The 10,566-nt window shown below is 36.7% G+C and overlaps 1 long non-coding RNA gene across 2 annotated transcripts; it reads right to left on the bottom strand.

Moving 5' to 3' along the window:
• Window positions 1–3,782: 3,782 nt before the first annotated feature.
• Window positions 3,783–10,303, bottom strand: LOC117342703. 2 transcript variants are annotated; one of them, XR_004535881.1, is made up of 3 exons: window positions 10,177–10,303; window positions 5,559–5,624; window positions 3,783–4,286 (listed from the first exon to the last, which is right to left on the bottom strand). It is a non-coding gene; the product is annotated as an uncharacterized LOC117342703 (long non-coding RNA). The 2 variants fall into 2 exon arrangements; XR_004535880.1 differs by lacking the exon at window positions 10,177–10,303 and adding an exon at window positions 9,722–9,783.
• Window positions 10,304–10,566: the final 263 nt, after the last annotated feature.

The raw sequence follows: 10,566 nt of genomic DNA, 5'->3' as shown, positions 1-10,566 counted from the left end.
GCGAAAACCTTACCTGTCCGACGAGTTTAGGATTACGGCGATCAGTGATGTCATATTGTCTGACGTCACCATGGAGCCAGTTATTAAAGTAGATGAATCGGTCGTCAAGGGAGATGAGAATATCAGTGATCAGACCTGTATATTGAAAAAAAATCTCATCGTTTGGTATGTCTCCGCTTCCACAAAACAACTACAAGAACTTTTACTTTATTTATTTATTGTTTTTTCATTACTTATACTATATCTTATGATGACATGAGCATCATCATAATCAGAATGGATGGTCGGGTGGCACAGTGGTAACACAACTGCCTTTCGTTTTGGTGGCCGGGGTTCGATTCCCCATCGGACGTGAAAAGGGTATGGGGAACCGGCCCGACCACGTGGCTCTGCCCCGGGTATTCCGGTTTCCTCCCGGGTTAAATTGATGTAACCCGTTTCGCAATTGTTGTAAAATAACTCAAGCTTACATCTATCATCATAATCGAGGCAACAAATGCAGAAAACGAGATTGAACTCCAAAGAGAAATACTACAGTTTGAGTAATTTTGATCTATCTCCAAAGTGTATACTAACCAACTTCTTCTCATTACTCTTGACGTCACCAGACCAGAAAATATAACATGTTCTCCTCCTGTTCTCTCATTTAATATTAATTTATTCACAATTTGCAGAGAAACGATTTTATTGTAAAAAAACATTTTAAAATGTTCACTTCGTTTTTTATGATGGTCGGTGAAATTTCCAAAGCTATCGCTAATTGATTTAATGGTAAACATACCCTTGTTTCCAATATGGTAAAAGAGGCAACAGACGTCTTTTATTAATTCAAGTAGATTAAGAATGTCTAGTGTGGTAAGTTTATTAGTTGGAAAAATCGGCGCCAGATAGAGCGACAATTCAAATATAGCGCGACTACTGCGCAATCTTTCGGGGGAAAAGTTGCCAGTTCAAATCCATGTGATCGTGGAAACGAGTTTAATTCTCTCTCGGTACTTTGTAACATAAATGAATGAATGAACAAGAATAGAATGTCCCTTCAAGGCGATCATGAGTCTTTAACTCAAATGCGACACGAGGTTTTACAGTTGCATTTTCCATGTGTCTGCTGATTGGATTTACTAAAATTAAATTTAATATGTAGGACTAGATTCCATTAGCTTCTAAACACCTAGACCATATCATGAGATTGCAAGTGACACATATATAGGGTCTGAAATAGGGTTTTTATTCGTATGAGATTTTATGAAATGCGTCTTAGAAAAAATAATTTTGCGAGCATTGGCGAAACGAGTTTCTTTGTCAAAATCTTATAAGAAATGGAACAAAAAATAAGGTACTTTGTATTAAATAATTCCGAAAATTTACATTTTGACAGATTAAAAGCCAAAATGTGCAGGACAAAACCAAACTGAGGCATCCATTCTACTGCACCATGTTCAATTCAATAACGTTCTTCTCCATATTCTGACGTCAACATTGATATCTGACTGTCACAGTCAATGAAAAACGCTCTAGTGTATATTGCACAAGTGACATCACTGGCGACGGGGTGATTATGGGATAAAATACCTATATGAAATTTACTTATGTACAAGTGATCAGTAAATCGTTTTTGACAGACGATGAATGAATGTCAATTGGCATTATCTCAGATAACTCCAGACATTCAATTGCCACTCCTTGTAACTTTCATATACAAGTACATTATCTCATCTTTTTAAGGTCAAATTACAGAACGATGTACCTACAAATGTATATATAGTTAACATTTTATTTAGACGCTCAATAATCTCTCTTCAAATGTTCTTTTAAATTGTAAGGGGTAGTTATAGGTTGATCGTTACTTCAGTTAAACCTTTAATATGGTTTAGTTTCAACAGAATAATAAGTACAATGCCGGATGGCTCTGTTCCCATTTTTGACTAACATAAGGTAAATCAAGATTTCGGTAGTAGGAACGTGGCCAAATGTTAGGAACTGAACGCTTCAGCAATTTGTTGTTAGCTTACCTCGTGGGGAAGTTAAATTTGCACCCATTTCCACAATGTTCAGTTTTTTTGACAAAATACCCACTTGACATTATTTTTGTGTGTGTGTGTGGAGATTATCGAGTAACCGGAGAAAACGCTAAAATGACATTGATCAGTCCTTTCAAAATGGCGCATTCTAGTTGACGCTTCGGTAACGTCACAATTAGACGACATCATAATTACAATGTATGATACCGATTACCGCGCTTATTAATCCGCTAAGGCTTTTTCACTGCGTATATGCTAATTTATTCGCAGTCAGAGTTTACTAAGCTGAAGAAGAGATATGTAATTATTATCTATATACCTGTAATGAGTAACCGTATATTTGACTGTTTTACATACTATATAAACTGTACCTGGCTGTAGGTAGGGGATGCCGGGTTGACATCCACGGTTACAAGGTAGTCTGGCTGTTTACCACGCCTTCCGAGGGGATGATACACGGGATATACACAATCTCCTCCCTGGGGGCCTTCATCACGGCTTCGAGGGGTGTCGCATACCCGGGACCTTCTCCACAGCACGCTGTAACGAAAGTGTTGTGACCTTACCACCTCATCTATACACAGGCAAAAGTGCCACACATGTGCCACATGCGTAAAACGCATGAAAATCATATGAAATTTACATGCGTGGTTAAGCAGAAAAGAGCACGCGCGTAAATCGTGCGTTGACTTCATATGAATATCATGCGTAATACGCATGTGTCTCGTGTGTAAATTTCGACATGCGTGGATCATGCGTAGCTACATGCGTAAATTATGCGTATCATATGCGTTAAACGCATGTAAAATCTGTCATGCGAGAATCGTGCGAATCAATACGCATGTGGAGGAGACGAAAAGAGCTACGTGCGTATCTCGTATGTAAATTACGTGTGTAATATGCATGAAAAGAGCACATGCGTAAATCACATGTCCTCTGAGAAAGTCTTGAATTGTTCTAGAATTTCTTCAGAAATGTACTAGATCATTCTCAAACAATTCTACGTTTCTCTTCTTTCTTAACAACTTTCTTCTTCCTAATGTATCCCTTGACAATGCCTCACTTTTGGCCTTTAGTTGAGCGTTCGCCGCTGTGAGGAAGGCTTTGGGTTCTGTCCCCTGGCCGAGACATACCAGAGTCTTTAAAAATGGTAGTTGCTGCTCCTGCTTAGCGCTCAGCAAATGAGGAGTGGGACGACTGGTTCGCCCGTTGTCAGTATAATGTGACCGGGTGGGGTGTGCTGCTTGGTGTCTTCGGCAGTATGCTTCAGTGAGGTAGCACTCTAAATCGGCAAAAGATCCGGCCTATCACAAGGAGACTTAACACGAACATACCGCAGCCTCCCAAAACACACATATGCACTCATTACACGCATACATTTCGCACGCACGGGAGGCCGTCCTTAAATGACCTTAGCTGTTAATAGGACGTTAAACAAAATAAACCAAACCAAACCAAATCTATTACAACTCAGAATGTGTCATGTCAGGGTCCGCAGTGGCCGAGTGGTTAATGTGTCCCAACATTGTTCCATTATAACCTTCACTTCTGGATTGTGAGTTTGAAAACCACATTGGACAATTGCCAGGTACTGATCATAGATCTTTGGTTTATCTCAGGTACTCAGGCTTTCCTCTATACATTCAACACCTGACATCCCTTTAATGGCTGTAAACAAAATAAAGCAAACCAAACAGAACAATGTCAGATGCCCAATGGGCATTTTATCTTAAAGTCTAATCAATAATAACAAGATGAAAATTTGTCATTTAGAATCAAAAATATAATTCATTTAATACTTGCTCATGTAAAGTAAATCCATACAAAACCAAGTTGCACTATAGTTTAGAATGTCAGTTTATCTTATGGTAAGAAAGATCAATACACATATATATAAATATTAAAAACCACTATCCATGTCCTTGGCCTTTGCATTACTGGTATAACTTGTATAGAGGAAAACATCACTTTTTCAACAAGACGGAGATACTGTTGTCTTATTCATATTGTTTGCCTCTCCAACATCATTACTTCTAGTTCCAGAAATCACTTTTGCTGCTTGGAGATATTTATGCAGAATCATATGATATACAGTTCCTTGAATCTTTTTCCTTGAAGCTTAACACTGTTGACATGGGTTTCAAAACTGCCGAGCCTTGCCTGCTGTGACTGACTGACTGTCCATTTGCCGAAAGCAGAAAACAGTTTCACTATGTTGCAGATCTGTCTTTCAGCTTCTCCAGATGTCCACCTTTGTTGAAGTTTCTGTAAACAAAATTAAAAGAAAAAAGTAATCAAAATTGGTTTTTCATGGTACATTCACACATGATGAACTATATTTAATTATGAGATGATAATCAAAATCTCAATAATATGACTACATTACTTTTCAAAATTAACTAGAACTGTCGCCAAGATGGCTGACTTATACCCCCGCAATCTGCAATGGTCGAAATGGAAGGCTTAATAAGATAACCCAGTAATATAGTGACCAGTTGCCATAGCAACCACATTTAAAAAAAACAGAAAAAAAAAGAAACAAAAGTGGCATGCACATCTACACATGTTCCTCTATATTTGTGAAAAGTTTCATTGAAATCGGCACTTTGGTTTAGGAGGAGTTGTCTGGACAAACTTAAAGTTATGGTTCTTATCAGAAAACCTGTTTATAGTGACCAGTTGCCATAGCAACCATAATCTTGAGAAAAATAAAGTGGCATGCACATCTACACATGTTCCTCTATATTTGTGTGAAGTTTCATTGAAATCGGCCCATCAGTTTAGGAGGAGTTGCCCGGACAAAATGCGTCTACAGACGGACGGACAACCTGATTCCAGTATACCCCCCCCCCCCCCCTAACTTCGTTGCGGGGGTATAATTATTTTAGAGAATTAATCACTGAATCATTGCAATGACAGTGTCATATACAGCTTTATGAGCAGAGGTTAAATGCCTTCCCTATATAAAATAAAGTAAATTTTACCCCTTCTCAATGAAGACGCTTGACCCCAGGGTTATGAAATTTACAATTTTGGTAAAGGACCTCAAGACCTTTCCATCTACGTCTTTGATACAAAGAGTATTTGATTTCAGCTTATCTGGGAGTGGAGAAAAAGATTTTCAAAATTTCAGTCAATTTGACCCTTTTTGACCTGCCCCTCAGGCTTCTCTGTTGTGAGTTTGAAACCCAAGTGGGGTAGCTACTTGGCACTGACCAGAGATCAGTGGATCCCTCGGATTAAACACTGGGTTTTCCAGCGTTCCTTCTCCTCCAAACCCGGTACATCCTTAAATGATATTGGCTTTCAACAGGGCGTAAAAAGAAACCAAACTGACCTGGACGTTGGAAAAGTCAAAGTCAGTGCTTACACATTGATGTTTCATATTTATTATAGAAAATTTATAAAAATTATCACATTTCTTTATGAGCTTGACATGAAGGTAACAGTGATTAAACAAACAGCAGTTGGTTAAGTGTCCAAATAAATAAGTATTTTTCAAAGATTATTATGAAGTTACAAGACATGTGTGATTACCTAGACTTGAAGCTGACAGGAGTTCTTACAGCTGGTGTCCCTCTAGGAGCTGGATGTTGAAGATATCTAAAACAAAGAAAACAAAATAGTTTTCAGAAAATAAAAACATAAATTCAGCTTCATTTAATCATTGATATCAATTTGTTTGCAAACTGTATGAATAAATAAATGTTTTTAACCTCTTATATGGTAGCAGTACGTGTATACCACAGGGGCTTGGCACGATTTTCCAAATGATAGTCCATATATATAATATATATATGGACTATCATTTGGAAAATCGTGCCAAGCCCCTGTGGTGTATACCAGTTTTAATAAAATATCTAACAATTGCAGTTGTATCAAATAAGTGAACAAGAGGCCCATGGGCCTTAACGGTCACCTGAGATTTGAAATATTTCAGTTAATTTAATTGACCATTCTTGGCCCCATCCATCAGCCCCAAGGGGTCAGTCAGTACCAATATGTGCATACCATCAACTGCTATCCCAAGCTGATAATGTTAACGAAATAAGAATGAATTCCAATAGAAATCAAACAAATCATAGTCAAAAATGTGATTTCCCTATATAAACTATAATAAAATTTACCCCCTCCCAAGGGGTAGATGTGTGACCAGTGTCATGAAATTCATAATTTTAATTAAGCACCATAAGCCCCTTCCAACTATGAAGAGTATTTGATTCTACCTTATTTAGTTATTTGGGTCTTGAGAAGAGGATGTTTGAAATTTTTTGTCAATTTGACCCTTTTTAGCCCCGCTTATCTGCCCCTGGGGGTCAGTCAGGGCCAACATGTGTATACCATCAAACTGCCATCACAAGCTAATAATGTTAACCAAGTTAGAATGAATTCCAATAGAAATCAAACAAATTATAGTCAAAAATGTTATTTCCCTATATAAACTAATGTAAAATTTACCCCCTCCCGAGGGGCAAAATGTGAGACCCCTGGGTCATGAAATTCATAATTTTGGTAAAGCACCATAAGACCCTTCCATCTATGAAGAGTATTTGATTCCAACATATCTGAGAGTATATAACTATATAGAGAAGAATATTTTTGAAGTTGCAGTCATTTTGACCCTTTTTAGCCCCATACCTCAGGCCCCTGGGGGGTGGGGACCATATAATTCACAATTTCGTTGACCTTCAGCCAGATTTCATTGAATTTGGTTCAGGGGTTTTGGAGAAGAAGTCAAAAATGTAAATTGTTTACGGACGCATGACGGACAACAACGGGCAAAAGGCGATAAGAATACCAGGTCACTTGAAATTGAGAGAATAGTTCTGCAATATGAAATGAAAACCATATTTTGTGAAAACTTTTAAAATATTTCAATTTAGTTTTTCTCAAGAGGGAAATAAACTGCGCTCTGAGGCCTGGAATTGAATGCCCTTTCTGATGTAAATATTTGTCCATTGCAGTGATGGCCACATACATTGTGAACTTTTTACATTAGTCCCTGTGCAACTAAGCCAACTATATTTTACCTGTGTGCAGATGACATTTCAAAGAATTGTGATAATTTATTCCTGGTCATTGTTCGAATTTGTCAAATAATTTTCTGTAATACCTTTGTAAATAGATGAAATCAACTTGAATTCAAAAGTGTACAAAAATGTACATGGTTCCTCACCCAAAATAACTGAATATGACTTAATTGAAAATATTTTACTATCAACTTAGCTTTCTCCACATTGATTTCTTTGTACATGGCAAAAGATATAATTTGACTCTGTCCAAAGATATAGTCTCAATCAAGGTCACGTCAGAGACTTCAAAACAAATAATTTCAAATTGTTAGCATTTGCATATGATGTAATCATGTTTCATTAAAAATTTGAATAAAAGTCTAATTTGAAAAAAAAAAAAAAATGTTGATAATGTGAGATTCATGAAGCAAATCATTTGAATAGTTAAATTTGATCTTTCAAAATTATTCCCATCACACAACACAGGCTGAAGTTATTCAATATTTCATTTCGAAATCAATTTCAAATCTTGAAATTTTCTTATTTAAACAATCATTATGACCAGGGACATATCCCTGATATCATGTATTGTAGTGACAGGACCTGATGCATGAGGAACTTTCCAGCTTGCAGTGTACATGTCATTTCAATAGTTCTACAAATACATGTAATTGAATGATATAAGTTCAGAAAAAAATTATGCAAACAAATTAAGAAATGATGCAGTTCTCTTGTTTGATTCAAAAATATAAAGACAATGCTTTAAAATTTATTCCAAAAAAAGATGTTAAAGTAAAAAAAAACTTCAGTGAAATTCCCAAAGGTATAAAGAATGTAAATTCACCACTTCCAAAAACCAACCTATAGCCGTATACCCGTTATTAGTACACATTGTTCACGTCCAGGAAAATTAAATAGGCCTATAAATCTACAGTCTGAGGTACAATTTGCCTCTGGGCAGCAAACTATGTACAATTTACCTGTAAAACGGACCTGTTGGAACTACATCGTTTTCCTTTCCCACTCATTCAATATATATCATAGTATGACGTGTCACTCTTACATTTTATGTAACAGATTATGACGTGTCACTCTCATGAATGTAGGATGGTTGTTCAAGCCAATTTTAAAATCATAAATTCAAATGTTTAAACTTTTAAAAAATGACATAAGGCCAACTGCAGTTAGTGTACATGAAAGCTTGATAAGAATTTGCTTAACTCATACATGAAAATTATATTAATCTATGGATGTAAAAGTTCAAGGAGTAGCAGTGTGCAGCCAGCTGGGATCGAACCAGCGACCCCGGCTTACTGGTCCACTGAGCTAAAGGGAAATTCCCCCTAGCTGGAAGCTATAGTAGAAGGCGACCATACAACTATGTACAGTATTTACAATTAAAACCCGGCCTGCTACAGTGATATACATGTACATATTGACTTGACTTCTAATTATACTCTTTACATATACTTCCATTACAGTATCAGAGATATAAAGTAATAGTAATCATGATATCATTAAGTATAGTTAACTCATAAATGTATATTTGAGTATCAATTAGTGGTTTTAAATGTGAAGTTGACTAAAATTTTTCTACTCCAAATATAAAAATGTGTTTGAAGAATATTATTTTGACCATTTACTGTACATTTTTGAGTGTTGTAACAAGCTTTTATACTACTATATCATAAATATTTATTTCCCTATTTGGAGAAATGCATGAAATTGAAATATAGATTATTTATATTAAGTTAAAAATGCCAGGTTCAAAGTCTGCATGCATAAAGGACGCTTTATATATTAGTTATTAGGTAGAGTTAAATTGATGGAAATGAGCATGACTATGAGTCGCATAAATTTCACATCTTCGGAGTTCTTATTCTATGGCAACCCAGCTGGGATACCTGGGACAATCATATCATTTCAAAAGTGTAAGATAGCTAGTCATAAGCTTAAGTCTGTACCGGTTTACTTTATGAGCTTGGTAAAGGTAAGGTGTGATGACCAGTTTCCATCTAACAATTAAGGGGATCTTTATCTAGTTTATATGACCATGTACACCTGTCCAGATCTTCACACCTTATAAGGTAAACTTTGAAGGAGGGGTCATTATTGGGGTCAGTGTAAGTCACACCCTTGTGACCTGGAAGTGTGGGTGTGTAGGGGGGGGGGGGGGGGGGGGGGGGGGGGGGGGGATTATTTCTTATATAACTGGCATAAGAACTCCATGTATCCATGTATGACCTTGATTTAATGAGGCAGGAATAACATGAAAACAAAAAATTACATTAACAAAATAATAAGATGATAGGCCTATACTGTATACTTTAAGATAAGTTACATGTTTTATGAGTAGTATACATATGTATATCTATGCGAGCGGTTATAAATCAAAATGTATTTCAATATTCTGCTCGTTCACGAGAAAATGTCCGTGAGCACACGTGCGGTTTTCTGTACATTTGTGACCTCAATCTGGCGATTCCCGTTGATATTTTTAGACGTAAACAATCACTGAGAAAGCTAGCCACAAAAAAAACTAAACCGGCTAGGCCTATCGAAATCTAAAATTAATTAAATTTGGAGAAAAAAGTATTACTACAGTAAATATAAAATAAACGGGATCTGTTCTTCGTGCATATTTAGCGCCGCCTGTTTACATCAATGTCAACAAACAAGTTTACTTACAAGTTACAGTCAGCGGTACTGGTACTGCCGATGAGCTCGAGGCTACGGGACTTTGCTTGACACACAGGGACACGTTACAATAATAATGTATGCATAAAATATATGGGGGGTCGATATAAACATAACACACTGTTATGTTTATATCGACCCCCCATATATTTTATGCATACATTATTATTGTAACGTGTCCCTGTGCTTGACATTCTGAACGCTGGGTTGATTATTTTTTGCACGCGTGCTTGTGCAAAGCAACATACAATCATGACAAAACATCCATATCTTGGAATATCGTCTCTGATATTCAGATATTGTAAGAAATACTGGCAGTGACAGTAAAATACAACACAGAACTTCAATGAGACAGGCGCAGCAACAAACTTGGTGACGTCACTGGCGACGTAACATCCGGAGAAGACCCTACTGAAAAAAACAACACACAAACGAATTTCACTTACCTATCTGTTATCTTTGTCCGCCTCGTTGGTTACGTGAAGGGAAAAGGATTCGCCGTGAATCACAGATATGTTCTCCGCCACGGACTGCGCTAGCGATTGTAATTCTGATTCTGTCCAATTTGGTTTTCCGCTTTGTAAGTGACAGTACGACTAACCACCCGAATCCAAACGCAATGGATCGAAAAGACCACATATCATTTATTGTGTTTCTTCTTACTTAGTTTAAATTAATGAAACTGAGCATATTATTTCCCAAAACCTGTTATTCAATTCAAAAAATTACTATCTATTAATTATAAGCGGTAAAATATATGAAAATAAATGTTGACATTGTATTTTTTTCTTTTCGCTCCATCGGGTACTGATTAGGGTAATTAGGCCGCCCCGCCG

The sequence above is a fragment of the Pecten maximus genome, chromosome 14 (assembly GCF_902652985.1).
Source record: "Pecten maximus chromosome 14, xPecMax1.1, whole genome shotgun sequence".
NCBI lineage: Eukaryota > Metazoa > Mollusca > Bivalvia > Pectinida > Pectinidae > Pecten > Pecten maximus.
Note: the sequence above shows the minus strand (reverse complement) of the source record. Positions and strands in the feature narration are given on the sequence as shown.